The sequence below is a fragment of the Prionailurus bengalensis genome, chromosome A2 (assembly GCF_016509475.1).
Source record: "Prionailurus bengalensis isolate Pbe53 chromosome A2, Fcat_Pben_1.1_paternal_pri, whole genome shotgun sequence".
Classification (NCBI taxonomy): domain Eukaryota; kingdom Metazoa; phylum Chordata; class Mammalia; order Carnivora; family Felidae; genus Prionailurus; species Prionailurus bengalensis.
Window position 1 is genome coordinate 64,323,668 of NC_057348.1, and position 23,323 is coordinate 64,346,990.

The window sequence follows — 23,323 nt, forward strand, 5'->3', positions numbered from 1 at the left end:
TGGGATATGTGTGAGATTCCTCAGGCTCTGCTGGCTGCCCAAGGACAAAGGAAAGGACAAAAAAAGAAATGGTTAACTGATAAAAGTCTCTATCAGTTTACAAATATCTTAGTACAGTTAGAAAAGCAAAGGGCCATCTTATCAATAGCCTGTTTTTTTTTTTAATTTGTTTTTAACATTTATGTATTATTGAAAGAGAGTCAGAGCATGAGCAGGGGAGGGGCAGAGGGAGACACAGAATCCAAAGCAGGCTCCAGGCTCTGAGCTGTCAGCACAGAGCCCGACGCGGGGCTCGAACTCACAAACTAGGAGATCTGAACTGAAACCTGAGCTGAAGAAGTGAGCCACCCAGGCGCCCCAGGGAGTTCCCTACTGGCTTAACCCTAATGCTTTGCTAGACGGAAAACAACTTTAGCCTGACAACAACTAGGCCTCCAGTGATCTGTGAGTCTTTAACAGGTGAAAATCCCTTTAAGAAACCTCCTCTTGACTTTACCTCCCCCAACTCCTTAGTATATAAGCAGTCACTCCTCACAAGCCCAATGTAGCTCTTTCTGCCCACGGGTCCTGTCCCCATACTTTAATAAAATCACCTTTTTGCACCAAAGACATCAAGAATTCTTTCTTGGCCATCAGCTCTGAACCCCCATCACCCCAAAACCTCATCATGCTGATAGCATGCAACCTGCTTGGGATTCTCTCTCTCTCTCTCTCTCTCTCTCTCTGCCCCTCCTCTGCTTGCACTCTCTTTCAAATAAATAAGTAAACATTAAAAATTTGATAAAAATGGGGCACCTGGGGGGTTCAGTCGGTTAAGCATCTGACTTTGGTTCAGGTCGTGATCTTGTGGTCTGTGAGTTCGAGCCCCGTGTCGGGCTCTGTGCTGACAGCTCAGAGCCTGGAGCCTGCTTTGGATTCTATGTCTCTCTCTCTTTCTGCCCCTCCCCTGCTCGCACTCTGTCTCTCTTTCTCCCAGGAATAAATAAACATTTTTTTTAATTTGGAAAAAAAAAAAAAGAAAAGGAAAGAAAAGGAAAGAAAAGAAAAGAAAAAAGGAAAAGAAAAGAAAAAAAGAAAGAAAAGAAAAAAGAAAAGGAAAGAAAAGAAAAGAAAAGAAAAGAAAAGAAAAGAAAAGAAAAGAAAAGAAAAGAAAAGAAAAATAGGACCTGATTTAGGGCCTGGGTGATTCAGCACACACTGAGGACCTGTATATCGGTTTGGGATTTTGAAAAGGAGGAGTATACCATTTCCGTATTTGTTTTCTGGTTCAGGCCTGGGCGAAAAATACCATTACATGAACTGTAAAACACTTGGGGGTAAAAAGAGAGGGAAAGAAATGCACTGAGTTGGGACTGTGCCTGAGAACCAGGCACGGTTCTCTTGTGATTCTTGCAAGGTCCCACTGCACCCACCGACAGATACGGAGCCTTACGGCTCAGACAGGACAGGGCATTTTCTCCACGTCACACAGCGTTCACAGATCCCGAATACCCAGGATAACGCAATTTACAGCAACAAAATAAAAGCAATACACCAACACTGAGTTTATAGAACCTCTTAGTAACATAATATGCTGAATGTTAAGGGCCAGGAAAGATATCAGTTACACCAATCAATTACTCTTTGTTTTCCAAATAGTTCCCCACGACCGGGCACCTTTTAGGTATTATTTGTATTTCTGTTTTTCAGTACAGCCTTTTTGGTTCAGACTCATATTTTTTTATCCATCACCATACACAGTTAACCACTTTTTTTCTTGTGATGAGAACTTGTAAGATCTACTCTCTTTTTAAAATTTTTTTCATGTTTATTTTTGAGAGAGAGAGAGAGAGAGAGAGAGAGAATGAGCGGGGGAGGGGCAGAGAGAGAGACCAACGATCTGAAGCAGGCTCTGAACCGTCAGCAGAGCCTGATGCAGGGCTCGAACTCTTGAACTGCAAGATCATGACCTGAGCCGAAGTCAGTCGCTTAACCTACTATCTTGGCAACTTTCAGATACCCAATACAGCACAGCGTTGATCACTATGGTCGCCATGCTGTGCAGGGCAACCCTGTAGCTACTTTATTTTATAACTGGAAGTTGCTACCTTTTGATCCCCTTCTCCCATTTTCCTCACCCTGCGCCCCCACCTCTGGCAACCAGCAATGATGAGGAAGAACCCTGAAAATTGTTTCACTTGGGTGATGTAAATCTTGCTTACAACACTGCATGTTGGGAGGCTGGGAGGGAGTGGGCAGGCGGACGGAACTGTTTTGGGAAAAAACATGATAAAGAAACTTGAAAATTCACATCCACAGGGCGCGCCCGAATCTGAATGATGGAGTGGAGACGTGTTGAGAAAGACTAATGATTCAGAAAGAGAATCACAAGTAGTAGAGAACTGAGTGGGAAAAAAAAAAATCTGCACAGAACAAAAAAGATGCATCCCGTGCACTTGTCGATACAAGGTAATGATTTTCAGTCTCAGCCAAGTTATCTGTCCTCACTGTCAGCACAGACCCTGCTTGGGATTCTGTCTGCCTCTCTCTGCCCCTCCCCTCATTGCTCTCTCTCTCTCTCTCTCAAAGTAAATAAAAAATAAAACTTAAAAAATAAACAGATGCCCAGCGCAAGGGGCCAAGAGCTGGCCCTCTCGGACAAAGTGGGGTTCCGAGAGAATTTCCTCGACACACGCTGCGTTTTTGAATCTCACAAAATCCTTAGCCCAACCTCAGGATACAGCTAAACCTCCCCAGTCGGAGCAGATCTCCGAGTGCTAAAAAGTGCATTTACCAAGCCACAACCAACCACACCACCTGCCAACCCCCGGGGGGGGGGGGGGGGGGCCTAATGAACGCTTAACTTAGCACACAGTAGGGGCTCCAGGCAGGCTTGTGAAATCATTGTAAACACTCGCTTCACGTTCTAATGTCAGCATTTCTGTTGATCTAAATCCTTCTTAGGACCAAGGGTTGCAGGAAAACAGGCCAGGATGGAGAACCTTCCATGCTGCCCTGCTATCCGGGGGGGAAGAAGGCAGTGCTCCACAGTCCACCGTCATCTCCATTGCACCCCAGGGGCTCGGTGCCAGGCCTTCCTCACGAAGGGTGAGAACGGCCCTCCCCCTGGGTGGCTGAGAGCAGACACAGAGACACCAGTGCTGAATGAATATTTCCAAGGGTGCCGGACCCACAGAGCAGAGAATGCCACAGGGACAGTGTGGACAGCAGGCCGTAGACAAAGATGTCATTACCTCCTATCCTAGGGATTGTACGAAACGGGGCCCTGGACCTTGCTCGCCTGGGGTCCCCCGGCTGGCGGGGGGCCACACCTGTCACCACACCTCCGTGACCTGGGCTGGAACTCATGTACAGAAGCATGTGAAGCAAGCAAAAGTCAAATCATTTCTTACCCTCCGTGACCTGGTCACTGGCAGACACTCTGGGTACACGCAAGCCCCCCGACCGCACCTCCACTGGCTAGAGATGTCGAAGCCTACGTCACAGCCCAATTATTTCGGTCCCCAAACAAAGGTTCTACATGGAACACCGCTGTTCCATACGGTAGCTACTAGGCACGTGGCTACTTAAAGTTTATTTATTTATTCATTTTGAGAGAGAGAAAATGGGGGGGGGGCAGAGAAGGAGAGAGAGAGAGAGAGAGGGAGAGAGAGAATCCCAAGCAGGCTCCGCGCTGTCAGCCCAGAGCCCGAGACGGGGCGCGAACTCACAAACCATGAGATCATGACCTGGGCCAAGATCGAGAGTCGGACACTTCACCGACTGGGCCACTCAGCCGCTCTCCTTCAATTTAAATTCATTAGAATTTAAGAAAATGGAAAATTCAGTGGCAAGAACCACATTCCACGTGTTCAATGAGCCACATGTGGCCGTGGCTACCGTGTTGGACAGCGTGGGTGTGGAACCTTCCCACGCCATGGAAACTCTACTGCAGACAGATGATGAGACCCCCCCCAGGCCAGCCTTGATCCACAGCACCCACCCCCCCCAGCATCCAGCCCGGCACCCAGAACAGGGTGGTCCCTGGCAAACATTGATTCCCTCCCCAAGTAAACCGGGCGCTCCTGGCTTGTTCCCCATGAAGCCTGCCCTCGGTACCGAATCCTGAAGGCTGCCTTCAATATTCAAATTATGCAGCAACTTTCACTTCCCCTTTGGAGACCACTCTGGCCACCAGGGAAATGACATTTGCCTGAGGACATGTGCTTTGTAAAAAGCAGGCTCCCGGCTGCCTCCAAGGTGTTGGCTAAGTGGGGACCACGGCTCCCCCCACCCCTCCCTGTGCCTTGGAGGCCGGGCCTGCTTGATTCCCCCACCTGGTGCATTCCCTGTGCTGCTGCGGGCTGAGCCCTGGCAGGGTGCCACCCCTGACCTGCAGTCCCCTCCGGGCAGGCGGGCGGGCGCAGCAACCTGCAAAACAGAAACTGAGGAGCCTGGGAGGGAGGGAGGGATTTCCAGCAAATAGGGAAGGGCTTGCTACACCCTGCTGGTACATTCTTGCAGGATCATTCCCCTCCCAGGAGCAAAAGAGGAAAAGAAGGCAAATCACTTTCCTCTTGCTTCTGCTTCTCCTAAATAAACTGCTTGCCTCATTTCCTCTGCACTCAGAGAAATGTTCCTTGTGAAAGCCACTGTTTCCACACATTCACACAGCCAGGCTCCGGGAGGCGTTTGGGTTTTGGGACCCTCCCCGCTCCAGTCCCCGGGAGGGCAAGCCATCCTTGGTCTGGGCTTGAAGACCCATGCCCGCTCAGATCATCCGCTCCCTCCTCCCCCGGACTGTCGACTGTCGGGACGCAGCTCTGGAAGTTTCCACCTGACCTGGGGCTTCTTCCCTGCGCCCCCGCTGCAAAATACAAGGCTGTGTATACGCCCATCACACACGCAAAAAGGAAGTCGAGGCCGTCCTCATCCCAGCCTCTGTGTGCGCTGGGCTGCAGTGGGACCCACCGGTTAATAACTCAGTCTCACCTTCCTCCGCTTCAAACCAGAGCTTCAAAAAGCTCGCTTCCTAAGAGGAAGGATTCAGTGAGATGCTGTAGGCGAAGAAAGTACTTGCACGAGGTTCTAGAGGTAATCAGCTGCTTTGTGTGTGTTTATCTCTGCGCTCAGGACTTGGGAATAGAAATTTCGTAGGTAACAGAAGTTTCGAGAGCACGCAGGCTGCAAGGAAGCTGCTTCCCTCCCTCCCCTGCGCCCCACCCATTCATCAAGTCCCATTGACCCAGGAAAGAACAGCTTATTTAAAAGGGATCCGGTCACTTTCCATTTACTTTTTTATTGTTTACATTCATGTATTTAAACTCAGGTGAGTGAACATACAGCGTAGCACTGGTTTCAGAAGGAGAAACCCAGTGAGATCGCTTGCATACGACCCCCAGTCACTTTCGGTTTATGCAGGAACAAGCACCATCAGTGAAGTTTCTGCTGGAAATCTCCTAGCGATTAATACAGGCCAGAGCAGTTTGAAAGTCCAATTAATTAACCTTTTTTTTTGACGGCAGTACACTAAAAAAAAAAAGACAAAAGTGAAGAAACCCAAAATTTGAGGTTTTAGCAAATTCATGGACTGAATGTTTTCTGACGTCTGAGTTGGACGTCAGAAAAAATAATTCCTTGAAATGGTATCTAAATTCAAAGGGATGTGCACTACCTTCTCCAGGGACTTCTGGAGCCCTGGGGGAAAGCTAGGAGAAGTTCCCCATCTAGCGGTGAACAAATGTGGGGGCGGACGGACAGTCTTCTGTCTCCAGGAGGAGGTAAGGCTGGGGCCAGGGGACAGCCCTTCCACACCCAGCCCAGCTCCCCCGACTGTGGGACAGAGAAGCTGAGTCCTGGGGCAGGAAACATGTACCCTACCTGCTCAGCCAGGAAAGGATGGGAACCAGCCCGCTACCAGATAAATAGCATCCTTTGCTTGTGGATTGATTTTCAAATTACCCATTAGATCTGTTATTCAGCCATTATGCCTCCTGAAATCAATCCTTGCATAAACTGTGTGAACACGGAGGGGCGCGATCTCCCTTGCCCTCGCTCTGGCCCAGGACCCTGCTGACCTTGACAGATGCTCTTAACCTGTGTCTACCTGGTGAGCCACCTTGACCTCTGTTGAGCTATGCCCTGAGCTGGGCGAGGAGCTTCAGAAGCTCACACTCAATAAAAATGTAGCTCAGACCATGATTCTTCTTCCCACTGACCCTTCACCCCTTGGCCTTCAGGTTCCTGGAGCCGAGATCTCTGAATCTTGCAGGGGAGAGAACATTTCTCTCTGCCATCCTAGTTTCAGCGGCTGGGTCTAGGAATAAACTGGCAATAGACAAAGCAACGGGAGAAAAGGTGTAGAATTTTATTTGGTGTTGGAAGGTTTGTATGGCATGGAAAAAAAAAGAAGAAAATGGCTAGGCTGGTTGGGGGGGGAGTTGTGCCATTCAGACAAAGGAAGATACATTTATTTTATTTTTTTATGTTTATTTTTGAGAGAGAGAGACAAAGTGAGAGCCAGGGAGGGGGAGAGAGAGAGAGAGAGAGAGAGAATCCTAAGCAGGCTCCAGCTGTCATTGCAGAGCACGACGCGGGGCTCAAACTCATGAAACCCTGAGATCATGACCTGAGCTGAAGTCGGACGCTTAGCCGACTGAGCCACCCAGGTGCCCCGGAACCTACAAAGAAAAGTGAAAGACAAAGGAGGGAGACCGTACTTCAGGGGCAGTGATTTGTAAGGCAGCAAATACAGGGGGAAAGCGGTGGCAGATAAGGGCTCTCTGTTCAGGCAGGGGGAGGATGCCTCCACACGGAGAATTTCTGCTCCACTTCCGGGAGGGTGGGGGAGGGCGGACAGCTCCTCCTGGAGCTACTTTTGCGCAATCGCCTTTGGCTCAAAATAATCCTTAGGCCAGAGCAGATGGTGCCTTCTGACCTCAGGTACCCTGGTTCTGCCCCCTGCTGTGCAGTGTCCGTGGACACAGCCAATTACAAAATTACAATATTGCAAAAAAGATGCAAATAAAACTTTGATAGCTGAAAACTACAATGTGTGGGATAAACACACACGCGCGCGCGCACACACACACACACACACACACACACAAAAACAAAAAACAGAAAAACAAAACCAAAAAAACTTAGCTAGGACTAAGGGCAGATTACACGTTGCACAAGAAAGGATTAGTGGACTTAAAAATATAGCAACAGAAACTACACAAACTAAAATACAAAGAAGAGTCCAAACTTCAGCAGCTTATTACATATTTGGTTGAAGTCCTTGAAAGGGGGGGTGGGGGGGGGGAATGGGGGAGCCAAAATTGTAGAAAAGAGAAAACAACTGGGGCAACTAGGTGGCGCAGTCAGTTAAGCGTCCGACTTCAGCCAGGTCATGATCTCGCGGTCTGTGAGTTCGAGCCCTGCGTCAGGCTCTGGGCTGATGGCTCAGAGCCTGGAGCCTGTTTCTGATTCTGTGTCTCCCTCTCTCTCTGCCCCTCCCCCGTTTATGCTCTGTCTCTCTCTGTCCCAAAATAAATAAATAAACGTTGAAAAAAATTTAAAAAAAAAAGAGAGAAAACAACTGAATATTGTCCAAATTTGGTGAAGATTACAAACCCACAGCGTTTATAGGTCAACAAGAATCATGATAAAATGTACACCGAGACACACAATAACCAAATTGCTTAAACTCTTTTTTTTAAATCTTTTTAAAAAAATTTTTAAGTTTATTTATTCACTCAGAGAGAGAGAGCACAAGTGGGGGAGGGGCAGAGAGAGAGAGAGGAGAGAGAATCCCAAGCAGGCTCTGCACTGTCAGCACAGAGCCCCATGTGGAGCTTGAACTCACAAACCGTGCAATCATCACCTGAGCCAAAGTCAGACACTTAACCAACTGAGCCACCCAGGCACCCCTTAAAAACAAATCTTAAAAGCAACCAGAGAAAGACAGAAATATTATAGAGAGAGGACCAAAGATGAATACATATGTTTTTAATCAGAAACAATGCAAGCCGAGGGGCACCTGGGTGGCTCAGTCGGTTGAGCGTCCGACTTCGGCTCACGTCGCGATCTCCCAGCTTGTGAGTTCGAGCCCCGCGTTGGGCTCTGTGCCGGCAGCTCGGAGCCTGGAGCCTGCCTTGGATTCTGTGTCTCCCTCCCTCTCTGCTCCTCCCCTGCTCGTGCTCTGTCTCTCTCTCAAAACTAAATAAAAACATTAACAAAATTAAAAACAAAAAAGAAACGATGCAAGCCGGAAGACGGAAGATGGTGTGCCAACGAGTTTTGTTCCTAATCTAGCAAGCCTGCCGCAGCCTTCCTTTCCTGGCTACATATGTATCCTCAGCCTTTCAAATGCCCCTTGACTCAGCTTCACACCCTTCTGATCCCCTCAATCGATCAAACAGTCCCTTGATAAGTCCAGACTTATGATTGTGCAGTGGGTTGAATATTGTCCCCACCAGAACCTCAGAATGTGAGCTTCTTTGGAAATAGGATCTCGGCAGGTGTGATTGAGCATCTTGAGATGAAGTCATGCTGTTTTGGGTGGGTCCTCAGTTCAAAGACCGGGGGTGTCCTTATCGAGGAGGAGAGGACACAGAGAGGCACACAGACACGGAGGGGAGGGCCACGTGGAGAAGGAGGCAGACAGTGGGGTGCTGCTACCCCACGCCGGGAGCCACAGACCCTGGAAGGGGCAAGAAATGAATTCTCTTCTAGAGCCTTTGGAGGGGGCGTGGCTCTGCGGACACCTTGGTTTCAGATACCTGCCCTCCAGAGCCGTGAGGGACTGCGTTCTGTTGTTTTAAGCCCCGCGGTCTGTGGTATTTGTTACGGCAGCCCTGGGGACGAATACAATATTCGTCAGTCATGTCACAACTTTCTGAAAAGCAGACCTTGACACAATAATTCCAACTCATGGAACCGGCCTGTGGTCGTGCTGATTAAATCATGCAAGGACCTTCCTTAGCAGGTGTCTACAGCATCGTAGGCACCCAGTAAACATTAGCTAATATGACGCAGCTAATTGTTACCGACACAGCAGGGGTGACGGGCAGTTTCTACACTGACATCGGCGAAGCGGGAAACACCAGCAGCGCCTGCCTCTGGGGTGGATGGTGAAATGTCCCCTGATGCAGACCCTCCTTTTTGCTCTGGGAGCAGTGGGAGCGCTCCCCGCACACGCACCCCGAAACGAGCGGGAGACGAGCCACCCCTCAGCCTCCAGCATGGCCTGGCCGGGGATCTGGGGTGCAGGCTTGCCCTGAAGGGGGTTACTGTTCCCTCTGTAACCTCCCCAGGCAGAGAAGAAAGACCTTCTATGGCACAGGGAAGGGTCCTTTGGGGGCCAGGAGCAACGGGATAAGGGACCGGGGGGGGGGCGGGGGGGGAGCATCCTGTGCTTTGAGGTCAACAGCTTCTGCAACATAGAGACAGATGGGGTGCGAGGAGGCGGGGCCATCGGGACGGCCCCGTGGAGCCTATGGCCAGCGAGCTCCAGCAGCAGGGATGTGACACACATCAGCTTCTCTCCGTTGGCCCCTGTCAAACGCTGTGGCTGGGGCTTTGTGTGGTGTGGTCTTATGGGAGGGACCAGAGCCCACGTGCTAGGTGGCCGCCTTCCTTCTGGAAAGGAGCCAGCATCATTTTTCATTGTATTTAACAGAATGGTTCCAGAGACTGATGCCTTACGCTAGACCAGATCCTAGGGAATTTCCAACCCTGGACCATCTGCTCTACGCCAAGAGGGACATCGCAAGGCGGGAGCTCGTGCAATCTTCTGTCCTCGGAGGGCAGGGTGGAAAAGCAAAGATCATCTCAGGCTTTGTCTTCTACTTTGTTTTTATTTCGCTTTATCTCATCCTTGCTATACAAAATGTGTTCTTGCGCCAAGAGCCACCCCAGCTTGTGGGGCCATGTGTCCCCAGGGTAGCATTCAAAGTCCATTCAGTCCTCCAAAAAGAAAAATCGTCTCATGGTGAAAGGCCAGTGCCAAAGGGTAGGGATTGCACAAAGCCCCCCAAGACTAATAGAGGAGGAATTCGAAATATCAGTGGTATAGAAAGAGTGTTCAAAAACTTTTATGGAGGTAATTCATGAGTTATTTGAAAAAATCCATTTAAACGCCATTGTCACCTTTAACAGTATTGAGAGAAGGGGCATCTGGGTGACTCAGTCGGTTAAGTGTCCAACTCTTGGTTTGGACTCAGGTCATGATCTCACAGTTCGTGAGTTCGAGCCCCAGGTCAGGCTCTGGGCTGACAATGTGGAGTCTGCTTGGGATTCCCTCTCTCTCTCTCTCTCTCTCTCTCTCTCTCCTCTCTGCCCCTCCCCCATTCATGCTGTTCCTCTCTCTCTCTCTCTCAAAATAAATAAACTTTAACAAAAAATTAAAAAAAAAAACAATATTGAGAGAACCCTGATGCATTCCCCGTGTCATGTGATATCTCCTTTCACGTTCCGTGTTACCCTTCCTTCCCTCTTTCCCCCCTCAGATCCCGGCATTCTCTAGGCTAGCCCTGTCCCGTAGAACTTTCTGTGGTGATGGAAACGTTCTACTTCTGCACTGGCCAACGTAGAATCCACAGCCACGGGCGCTACTGAGCAACTGAAATGGAGTTAGCACAACTGAGGAACGGAATGTTTTATTTCATTTCATTTTAATTAATTGAGCGCTAAATCGCCACACAGGGAGGGTGGCTGACTGGCAGGGCGGCTCTATGCACCACTGGGCAAGGAGTTCATCATCCAGTCTCCCCAGCAGACGATTTCCAACGTGGTACCTAAGTGCTTGTTCTACCACATTGACGTCATCTGAGTTTTTGCCGGGAGCCAGTCTGCACGTGTTTGATTACATGCCTCGCCCTACACGAAACATCTCTACAGCATTTTAAACTTGGAAACTATAGACAAGTGCCCTTGCCCTTCCTGAGAGGTGTAAAGCAAGAGCGAATCCACAATTTAACAGAAAGAGCTTTGCCCATATTCGCGTGTCAAGTCACGTGCCTGGGACGTCTTCAGGCGCATTATGGAGATGGCACTAGTCATTGCTTGAGCTGAAATAGTGAGTCCCTTCCTCCCTGGACTCTCCAGTTTGTATTTTCTCCTTGTTGCCTCTGCTGCTGCTGTTGGTGTGGTAGCATGTCTTTTCCGCAAAGGCCCGGGCGGCCTATGTGAAATGTCATTTTACTGGCTTTATTAGTTATCTATTTATTGCTACATACAATCGATCCCCAGACTTAACAGCCTCACACAGGAAACAGTTGTTATCCAACAGTTTCTAGGGCTCAGGAATCCAGGTGTGGCTCAGCAGGGGTTTCTGGCCCAAGGTATCCCATAAGAACAGGTTCAAGTTTGTTGGGGCCGGGGTCTCATGCGAAGGCTCAGCTGGGGGACGATTCACTTCTGAGCTCATTCACATGATTGCCAAGATTCAGTTCCTCTCGGGAAGTTATGTGGCGGCCTCCAGTTCCCTGCTGACCAGAGGCCTCCCTCTCTTCTTACCCTGTGGGCCTCCCCACACTTTGCTGGGAAATCCCTCTAGCTACACAGTCAGTCACTCATGAGTCCTGCCTTCTATGGAACTTTGGGAGATAATTTTGCTCAACTTTCTGCCATGACATAACAAGGATCTCCCTCTTCTGGTTCATAATAACATGTTCTTCACTTCCATTGACATGGAGTCCCCAGTGGCAATGTCCAATCCGTAGTCTGTTCAAGGTGATTCAGGCTTTATTATACTCCTGAAAATTCTCTCCACCTCCCACATGGTCCCTTTCCAAATCCACTCCCCCCCTTTACAGGTGTTTGTGACAGTCCACTTCCAGACGCCAGAGTCTCTTTGACAAATTACCACAAACTTCACAGCTCAAAATAACACAGAGTCTATGGGTCTGGAGTGTCGACACAGGTCAGCTGGATCCTCTGACTCAGAATGTACATATAAATATAAGATCTATGAAAAGTATCCCATCTCTGTCTGGAAAGAGGCTTTCTAAATACAAAGCTATGTTATAAATCACAAAACACAGAATTAAAAGATTTGACAGATGAATAATCAACTTCCAGTGACCTTCTATCATAATATCCAACTTTGAGATATTTTAGAACTCAAACCCTATTTCTTCAATCTAGCCTGATATATTGGTGAACAATATACTGGAAGTGGTTTCAAGAATCCTATTCAAAGGCAACTGTGTGTCATTTGAAAATATCTCCCAGCATCACCCAGTTACATAATTTCCTCTGTTGATTAAGCCATAGCTTCTCAAACCATGAATGTGAATCACCTGGGGAGCTTGTTAAACTGCAGGTGCTCTATTCAATGGGTCTAGAGTGGGCCCCCCCACCCCGCCGTGAACCACTGCTGCTGATTCATGGGAAACACGCCACATTCTCTAACTCAGGTGCTGAGGAGAATGCATTTCCGGGTCTCTTCTTAAGGTTGTCAACCTCTTTCTCTGAAGTCTAAGCAGCTCACTGCTGTTCTTATCAGAGTTTTCTCAAAACGCAACAATCTTGTCCTCCACAACAGGCCAACATCAGAGGACTAACGTTGAATGAAGCCTTGTGCATCCATTCGGTGGAATACTACGCAACCCCGAAGAGTTTGTAGGTATGTGGAGTTCTGCCTACAGCATGTTGTTAAATTTTAATGGTAACTGTGTCTGCAGTACAGTTTGAGCTACATAAAAATGTGTTCTGTGTGTCATGGAGGGAATGACCGGGAGAGAAGTGTGTCCAAACACTCTGGGTGGTGGAATTGTGTGTGTTCTCTTCCCCGTGATGTGTACTTCTTGAGTTTTCGTCAGGGAGCGTATGTTATAATAATTAAATTCCTTATATGCATTACAATGTGTTTTTTTTTTTTAATTCAAGATTGTTCTAATGGTTGGGAATGGGAAAATCGGTGATGAGAATTCCAGCTTGGAATTTATTGCAGGGATCCATTCCATGTGGGAATTATCACAAGGGATCCATAAGGAAAACTAACTGGAGTCTCGTGATGTTTGCAAAGCTAAGTTTTCTGACTCTGAAGACTTTATTTCTCCAAATACTAATCAAGAAGTTTCACATAATACTTGAAGAAAAATACAGGGGAAAAAGGAAGGCAGCATGGAAGGACAAAAAGAAACAATGTTTTGACATGTCCCTGATCATTCCAAATATATATTTCTCATTGACCTCTTACCATTATATTTCATGCAGGAAATATTATCCTCATGACATAAAACACAGAGGATGTAAAGAAGAGACAAGGAACACTAAGATTCCTAAATTCTAGTGCCTAGAATTTTATTTTCTAGAGCTTTATGCTCAACAGAGTCAATTCCAATTGTTTTACCTTTTGACCCTGGGCCTGCACCTACTTTCATGTTTCCATCAGAAAGTAGGTCGGTCCGTTTGCTCATGAAAAATTCAGCTTTGCATATGGTTTCTCCTGTTTTGAGTTGATAGCTAATCTTAGAGCTCATCTAAAGCTGATAACATCATCGGGGCACCTGGGTGGCGCAGTCGGTTGAGTGTCCGACTTCAGCCAGGTCACGATCTCGCGGTCTGTGAGTTCGAGCCCCGCGTCAGGCTCTGGGCTGATGGCTCAGAGCCTGGAGCCTGTTTCCGATTCTGTGTCTCCCTCTCTCTCTGCCCCTCCCCCGTTCATGCTCTGTCTCTCTCTGTCCCAAAAATAAATAAACGTTGAAAAAAAATTTTTTTTAAATAAATAAATAAATAAAGCTGATAACATCTTTTATCAAATTATCAGGGATTGTTTCCCTGATGTTTTTAAATGTCATATTTTCTCTAGCACATTATAAACTGTGTCCTGTGTTTTATATAAATTAGCACATTGACTCCAATAAAGGAAATGCTATATTGAATTCTCTATTTCTTAGAAGATATATCTATATCTTGATGCCTCCACTGAGGTAGAATTTTAGGAGAGTCTTAGTAAGCCTTTTTGTTCTCCTTTATCTGTAGGGTAGACAGCAAGAAAGGCAAGCCTTGCTCACTGCTTAATAACATTGCTCAATAAATCAAGAGTTACCAAGTTGGAAGGTGTCACAGCCTCTGGGGGTCCTTGGGTTGAGTCCACTACCACTGGCCTTTTGTCTGGCAGTGATGCCAGGCAGATGGCCCTGTCCAATCTCACTAACCTAGTTTTTGCTGAACAGAAATACTGACCCAAGCACCCAAAGAGACCCACTGATCAAAAGAGAATTTGTGAACTCCATTCAGTGGTGAGCAACTTGATGGCCTAGGTAAAGTGAGACAGCCAAGAAGTGCACAATGGATTATGCAGTGGAAACGAAAGAGTCCAAAAGAGCCTTTGAAATTAATTATACAGTGGGAAGAAGTTTTTCCAAAGTACTTAAATGGCTGAGGAGAAGCAATTTTTTTTTCATTTCTATGTGTAACAATTGCAGATTGGAGATTGTCTGCATTTTCCACTCTAATTTAGACTGGTTGAAAGGAATAAATAATGAAATACTGACATATTTATTTTGCATCTACTAAGCTTATCCATTAAAATAGATTTATCTGCACCATTTCCCTTAAATTGCAATCATGCCCTAGTTTTACAGCAATTTTCTGTATTTTGTGAAATGATGTCTCCAGAAGCCCAGCACACCTTGGGGGTTGCGGTATTGCCCTGGGTCCGAAGCACACGCGTGGCCACCCTGTTTCTTCCAGATGTGAGAGGCTGACATTATCTGCACCCCAAACTCTGATGGATAGAATTTATCCACTTCTGTGGTCACAGATGTAACATTATTCGTGTAGGTTGCTTGCTCCAAGACTTTGGTGCAAAATGGGTTTCTGAACATTGTTTCTTAAAATGCAGATGAACTCTCTAGTGCCCTCACAGCTACTTTTTAAAGCAATTTTGACAGCTTTGCTCAATTTGGAGTTGGATGAATGGCTATTTGCTATGGATTCTGATTCTGAGAGTTTTACTTCTAAATACCATCTTCTATGTGTGCAAAACATCAATGCTCGCAAACTGTTTTTTAAAGACTTATTTTCAATCCGATCATCATTCTTCAGCCTCGTTTCCCTATGTGATGCATGACATTTTCTAAGAGGAATAATAGGGGCTTCTGGTCCTTTCCCCTCGCCTCTCCACTACTTAGGAACAAAGCTGATGGTGACTATAATCGTGTGTGTGTGTGTGTGTGTGTGTGTTTAAAAAACAGCTTTAATTATTGGACATATTTAAAAATATGACTTCACTGAGTTTTTAAAAATACAAAGAAAGCAAAATCAATCGAAACAACTATATTGTGCGTGTCAAGTCAGACATAAGAACTCCTCACTCCCCCAGCCCCCACCCCCAGCGGCAGCGGGTGAGCCCTCTTAATTGCAATCGTATGTCCCTCTGGGGCCTTTTTGCATTCCTGTTCTTGCACTTCAACAGGTATGATTACTGTGCAACTTGCATGTTTCACTAAACGGCAGTGTCTGGAGCCTTCAGTGTGTAAGCATGCATCCACTTCGGTTTTTTCAGACCACTGCAGACAGCCCCACGGAGCGGATTTGAGGAGTCCCCACCGCCGGATATTTCGGCTGGCAATCTCTTCATACATTACAAGGTTTCCGTGAACTTCTTCATGTAGCATAGACGCCCAGCAGTGGAATCACTGTTCGGTTGGGTCAAACTGCCTGGAAGAAGGGCTGGATGCCCCCCCCACCCCGATACGCCCTCCCCCAACAGCGTGTTGCAATGCCCTGCTCTCCAAACCCTCCCCAGAGCTGGGCGCCATTGGTATTTTCCAATTTTTGCTAGTGTATTCATCATTTTTGGCTTTGAGTTTTTCATGTTGCTGCTTAAGGCTCAGTGTGTAAAGGCTCGTGTTGGGCATGAAAGGTAGTAAACTTTTATGTGCATAAAATGTATTTCCTGATTCAGTGGGTTGCTTTTGACCCTGATTCTGGAATGAAAGGTGTTTCTCCTGCTCGCCCACTGTCAGCGCTTCTACCTCCCATCCTGCCCCCTCCCTTTCTTTCCAATCTCTCTGTCCATTTTGCAAAGATAACTGACCTTTGCCTTTTTGCCTAATCCATGAGGCTTTATTAACTGGGGAGTTCTTCACATTTAAAGTGAACCCTGAGATATTTAATCCTTTTCCTGACATCTTTAGGTTTTCTGTTATTAAACTTTTTTTCTCTTCAGCCTTTTTTTTTATTTTAAAAAATTTTTAATGTTTATTTATTTTTGAGAGAGAGAGAGAGAGACAGAGCACGAGTGGGGTCGGAGCAGAGAGAGAGGGAGACACAGAATCCGAAGCAGGCTCCAGGCTCTGAGCTGTCAGCCCAGAGCCCGATGCGGGGCTCGAACTCACGAACCACGAGATCATGACGTGAGCAGAAGTTGGATGTTTAACTGACTGAGCCACCCAGGCGCCCTGAGAAGCTCCCTACTGTCTTTTTTTTTTAATTTGTTTTTAATGTTTATTTATTATTGAAAGACAGAGAGTCAGAGCGTGAGCAGGGGAGAGGCAGAGGGAGAGGGAGATACAGAATCCGAAGCAGGCTCCAGGCTCCGAGCTGTCAGCACACAGCCCGACGCGGGGCTTGAACTCATGAACCGTGAGATCATGACCTGAGCCGAAGCCAGACGCTCAACCGACTGAGCCACCCAGGCGCCCCTCTTCAGCCTTTTTTAAAAAAATCTTTTTTCCTCTTTCCTTTGGATTGAGCAGATTTTGTTTTTATTTTTCTCTCTTGTGATCTGGAAGTTCCACATCTCTTTTCCGATCTACACCCTATTTCTATTTTACTAACATTTTCACTTACATTTTAGACCAACAAATTTAGGGAAACACATATACATAACTCATATATGCATACATATGCATCATGTATATTCATTTTGTTGTTACCTTAATTTAATGGGACATACATATATTTAAATATGCATATACTCCTATATTACATATCTAGATGTTTAATCAACATAGATCAAATACTAATATTTAATATTTATTTATTTTTGAGAGAGAGAGACAGCATGAGTAGGCGAGGGGCAGAGAAAGAGGGAGACACAGAATCCAGAGCAGGCTCCAGGCTCCGAGCTGTCAGCCCAGAGCCCGATGCAGGGCTCAAACCCACAAACCGTGAGATCATGACTTGAGCTGAAGTCTGACACTTACCCGACTGAGCCACCCAGGGGCCCCAAATACTAATTATTTAATTATTCTAAAGGACTTATTTCATGAGAAACAATTGATGATCGGTCAGAAACATGCAGTCATCTGTCCCAAGTGAAGCAGAACGTAAGGACACGATCCCGCAAGTTATAATGCAATATTAAACACTACTGTGTGAGTTCCAAACTTCGATATTAACAATCTTAAAGACATTTTTAAATGTCAAGTATTTCTACTTTTATATAGCTTCTCCCTCCTTTTTTTTTTTTTTGCTCCCTCAATACATAGTAAGTACTTCTAAATTACTCATAGATAAAATGCCATTTACCTTTTCCTATGACAATGATTTCTATCGTATAATTCTCATCACATGATTGGAGGTGACAGAGTGAGCTTGGGCTAAAGCAAGATACAGTGACAAGGAAGACTGGGCATGTTTAAAGATCAGTGTCAAAATTCATAGCTACTCTGGGGTAGCAGTGTTAGGGCAGCGTTGGGTCAGAAGTCAGTTTCCACAAAGCTCACTAATTCTAGAAGCTGGATTCTTAATGTTCACTCTAATGATGTGGAAATTAAATGATTTCCTACTCCAAAAGGCTGACTGTGTATATATCGCACAGAGTTTTAAGGGAAACTGCTTAACTTAGTTACAAGCATGGGCTGATGATACAACCTTCTGGACCTGCCCCTTCCACGATGGTGGCCACTAACCACCTGTGACCATCAAGCACTTGACTGTGGTCACTTCTATTGAGATGTGCTGTGAATGTAAAATCCTCACCGGATTTCAAAGATTCAGTATGAGAAAAAAAAAAGTGAAATATCTCATAAAGAACCCTTACATCGATCACATGCTGGAAAGATAGAACTGGGTGTTAATGTCACTTGTTTCTTTCTTAGTTTTGCTTTTTAATGTTGCTACTAGGACACTTAAGATCACACAGATGTTCCCATGGTGCATATCTATTGGACAGCTCTGTTCTAGAATTCCTACACCCACTCAGGAGACGAAAGGCAGGAAAACTGGGACTACGATGGAGAAACCATTTCCCAAGAGCAGTCATTGACAGCAGGTTCTTTCCAGAACAGACTCCACGCTGCTCAGAGTCCGTGCGCTGGTTATGCTTTGCCTGGAACCCCCAAATTCCACCATGACAGCAGCTGCGACTGTCCCAGGCCTGCAGAGACTAACCCCATTACAGGGTCTTCAGCTGTGTATCTCTGAGAACATGGGAGACAGTCTCCCTTCTGTTTACTGAGACAGATGGTATCCTGGCAACACTGTGGCTGCCTTCCTTTGGTTTAGCGGTTAGCGAAGCTTCCAAATTCATCAAAAGGCCCAGGGATGCCACCACTGGCCGAGTTTCTGACTCTGGATTCCCTCCAGTTTTGCACAAAACATGAATCGTGCCCTCTCAGTGCTCAGGGCCTTAGGAATTTGTAACAACTCACCCTAAGTGCTCCCTAAAAATCCTGACTTTTTCTTTTGGTCCTCGTATTTGGACAGTAATATTCCGGTATCCTGACCATATTATCTATTCCAGAAAGAAATCTGGGCCCACTGTCTGTTTTCTCCACTGTCCCCAAAGCTTAGGGGATGAAGTTCCCCAGGCGTCCTCACCCGGTAGCCTGCGTGGCTACCCCAGCCCCTGGTGCCACGTGGCAGGAGTCTGAGCCCCCTGCTCTCCAGCCCACCACACTTGAACCTCAAATCACTCCCCATGGGCCTGCCGTGGGGTCTGCGTGCAGCCTGGACCTTGAACCCAGATGTTGTCCATCACCATTAAAACTTAACCAGAATACGTACCTAACTCCCTCAAACAGAACAAAATGCACAATAAAAAAACCAGCAGTGTTCCATTTTTGTTTCCCCTCACCTGTTTGTTGCAATCACCTGTAACACTAGCCGTGGATAATTCTTAACATCATGCTCTTATTTTTAGGAATACTTTTTAGCAGTTTCATTAAACCTTACAGGTCCATTTGCAAACACCATTTCGCTGGTTCCCTTGCTCACGGCTGTGAGTTACACACAGCGTATTTCCTTTTGTTAACGTCCTCATCCGGACGACCTTTTCATTCTGCCTCACATATCCTTGAAGGTTTGTTTTCCTGTTCCCATAAAGAACGTGTGAGTGATAATTTAGGGTCTGCTGGGTCTATGACTTTTCAGTCCTACCTGTAACAGCCTGGGTTTACAGCTGTGATCTTAAAATCATTTGCCCCCAGAACTTTGTGAGCCCTGACTGACCTGTTATTTCCTACAGATCATGGGGTGCCTCAGCCTCCACAGCCTCCACAGCTCCACGGAGCCAATTCCTACCATCAGTCTCCTGTACCTCTCTGTTATGCTGCTGGGCCATCTCTCTGGAGAGCCCTAATACACTCAGAGATGCCTCAGCATTCCTTCCCCAACCTCAATTCTTGCTGGGTACTCAGTGGACTTTTTTTAATTTTACGTGAATTCTCAGGTATTTAGCTCAGGAGAAACCTCTTATTAATGTGACTCTCGACGCCCTTCTCTCCTTTTCCTTTTCCGTAAGAGTCCCCTTACGTGAAGATTAATTTCCTGGAATCTATCTTTCATTCCACTTAACTCCCAGTTTCCTTCTCTCCGTCCTTCTGCTTGACGGTCCAAAGTAGTCCCGCAAGTCGCTTTCCCACGTCACTAGGTTGGTTTCAGCCTTTTTTCAGTTTACATTTCTGTACCTCCGCTAAGATTTTTATTTGGACAGTTAGGAGTCCTTCCTGCTTCCTGAGTCTTTATCTCACAGCTGTGGCGTGACCCAGTGGGTCCAGCAGGGGCGTGAAGGGCCACTGGTGTCTCCGTGCCATGGGCACCTCTGATGCCAGTTTTGCTGGCAGACTCCCTCCCTGGCTGGTTTTGAGAAGCAAGGAGCCGCTTGGGAAGGCCTGCATGACCAGGAGCAGGGGCCAGCCGACAGCAAGACCCTGAGGTCGTCAGTCCTGCCCACTGCCAGCAACCCAGGAGCCTGGAAGGAGCCCCTTCCCCGGTCGAGCCTCAGCTGAGCCCGCAGCTCCTGACGACACTTCCAGGGCAGGCCTGTGAGCGCCCCCCACAGAGGCCCGGCCAGGCCTGGCCCACAGAGATGGAGATCATTCACATGGGCGGTTTTATGCCACTGTGTTTGTGGAGAGATAGTTACCCCTCTGTAGTAACTCCTGTAATGGCATAGCTGTCTGTTTTTATTTCGTGGCCACCGTGTCTTCTGGGGTCAGGAGTTTTCCAGGCTGTGCTCAGTCTTGCGCACTTGCAGGCTTCCTGGGAATGAGCTGTCCTGCTTCTCTGGGTGTCTCCCCAGCTGCGGGGTCTTCTGAGATGTCTGGTGAATCCCGTGTGGTTCTGGGGGGAACGAGAAAATGCCCGGCTGTTAGGAACTCTGTGGCTGTGATGGGGAGGCCGGCAGGTGTCAGGGACATAAGGACAGTAAGCATAAATACTCCAGTTATTGACGTTCACCAGTTAAAGCCAGGAGTCGGGGCAGGGGTGGGTGGACTCAGGCTGGGAGTCCATGGGGCTGCCCTACACGGGGCTCAGGGAGGGCCTTTCTAAAGACACTGTACGTGAGGCACCAACCAGGCGGACATGGGGAGCAGAGGGCGTGAAGGCCCCGGCTGCCTGTATCAGCATCCAATGGCTACCCTCACACATCACCACAAACTTAACAGTGAGAGCAACTCAAATCTATCATCTGGCCATCGGGGGTGGTGGGGTGGGGGGGCGGCGGCTGCCCGAACAAGGCTGAAATCAAGGTGTCAGCTTGCCCGGGTTCTCACTGGGGATGTCTGCGGGGGACACACCTCCAAGCTCATTCAAGGTTCTTGGCAGAATCTGGTTCCACGTGGTCACAAGACCGGGCCGTCTGCTTCTGCGGGGGGCGTTCCCCCTCTCCTCCAACACCGTACTGGAGTCAGGCTCACTTCTGCCTTTGGCCTTTCAGTGCAGACTTTTGCACAAGTAGGCGGAAAAGATGAATGTGTGGCCTAGTCCGCTATTTTAAATGAAAAGCTCCCTATTGTGCCTTTTCTTATGAAGCTATTATTTTGCTCTGGGAGGAAAAAAAAAGCTGATGTAGTTTTGTTGTTTTTTTTTTTTTTTCCTACATGTGTTTTAAGGGCGACTGGGCAGCAGATGTTAGATACAGACATAGGGAGCAACCCTCTGACCTGGGAGGATGAGACCAGCAAGATAGCAAGGCCTGCTCTGGGGTCGCTGGGAGGAGGTCCAGGCCATGGGTGGAGGGGAGAGCAGAGCCCACGGGTTCTGCTCGGCAGGACGCTTGCTCTGGCCAAATCTAAGGAAGCAGAGACTAATTTTAGCCAAGGTCAATCTTTCAGAGCCGAACAGATCAGGACAGCTCGAAGGGCTCCTCGGGCCTGGCCCCAGTGGTCACAGGTACCTTGCGGGTTGCTGAGACGCCTGAGCGGGCCGGGACAAAACACCTGGGGTCCGGTGCCTCATTAGCCACAGCGTCCTGCCTCCAATGCCACCGAATTCCTAATTTGAAAAATATTTCCCCTTCTCTTAAATGATTCATATATTCACTAGTACATTTTGCTGACTTGACTCGTCACCAAAGCTCTCGAGAGCCTTCACGTCTTCCCAGTTTCTAAGATTTTTTTTTAAAGTTTATTTATTTGAGAGACAGAGAGTGGGGGTGGGGCAGAGAGAGAGAGAGGGAGAAAGAGGAAGAGGGAGAGGGAGAATCCCAAGCTGACTTCACACCATCAGCGCAGAGCTGGATTCAGGGCTCGATCTCATGACCCTGGGATCATGAACTCAGCCGAAACCAAGAGTCGGATGCTCAACCAGCTGAGCAAGCCAGATGCCCCCCCCCACCCCCAGTTTCTATCATGAGCCAAATTAGTGACAGTAAGCAGGTAACAGTTTGCAGAACTACATTTTTTTTCCAATACTTCCCATAGTACCCAACACCTGGTACTCTGTAAGCACTTGTCTAATTGATAAATATTTGGTAACTGATAACAGAAGAGCAGATCTGGGTGTGTCTTTGGGATTATCTAATAGGACATCCTTACTTTTATGACTAAGAAAGCAATTGCCTGAGAATGTATTACAAACTATTCAAGATCAGTCACTTGTCTTTTTCTAAAGCCCATTGCAAAGTTCTCTCCATTATACAAATTTTGTTAATGTTTATTTTTGAGTGGGGCGGGGGGAGGAGTAGAGAGCGGGGGAGACACAGAATCTGGAGCAGGCTCTAGGCTCCGAGCTGTCAGCACAGAGCCCGATGCTGGGGCTCAAACCCACAAACCGCAAGATCATGACCTGAGTGGAAGTCACTTAACTGCCTGAGCCACCCAGGTGCCCCAAAACTCTCTCCATTATAAATTGCATGTTGGAAAATAATAAGTTTTATTTAAGGACAGGCAGCTGGGTAGACTTTAAACAACTATTCCACTGGCTTGCTCACCACCAACTCCAGATTTGAGGTCAAAAGCCAGGAATCCATGAAAAAAGTTAAAAAATGTGTCATTAAGATAGAGAGGCAAACCAAGAAACAAACGCTTAAACTCTAGAAAGCACACTGATGGTTACTAGACAGGAAGTCGGGGGAGAGGGATAGGTGATGGAGATTAAGGACAGCACTTGCTGGGGCGCCTGGGGGGGCTCAGCCAGTTGAGCATCGGACTTCGGCTCAGGTCATGAACTTGTGATTTGAGAGTTTGAGTCCCGTGTCGGGCTCTGTGCTGACAGCTCGAAGCCTGGAGCCTGCTTCGGGTTCTGTGTCTCCCTCTCTTGCCTCTCCCCTGTTCATGCTCTGTTTCTCTCTCAAAAATAAGCATTAACAAAAAAATAAGCATCTCTCAAAAAAAAAAAATAATGCACTTGCTGTGACGAGCACCGGGTGATGTACGTAAGAGTTGAATCACTGTACTGTACATCTGAAACTAATATACATTTTAACTAACCGAAATTTTAAAATTTAAACCAAAGCCTCAAAAAAAAAAAAAAAAGTATCCTTATCTGACCTGCCCTCTTGCCATAGACCTGGACAGAATCCTATCTTCCAATCAGCTCTCTGGAGGTGGGTTTTAATTAAAAACACTGGGGAGTAATTCTGGAGGCCAAGAAATAGGACTTAAAGATGAGTAGGTGGAAAATCATAATCTGGGATCTAGGTAAAAGTTCTGAAGTCTCAAAAGAGTAACAAAAC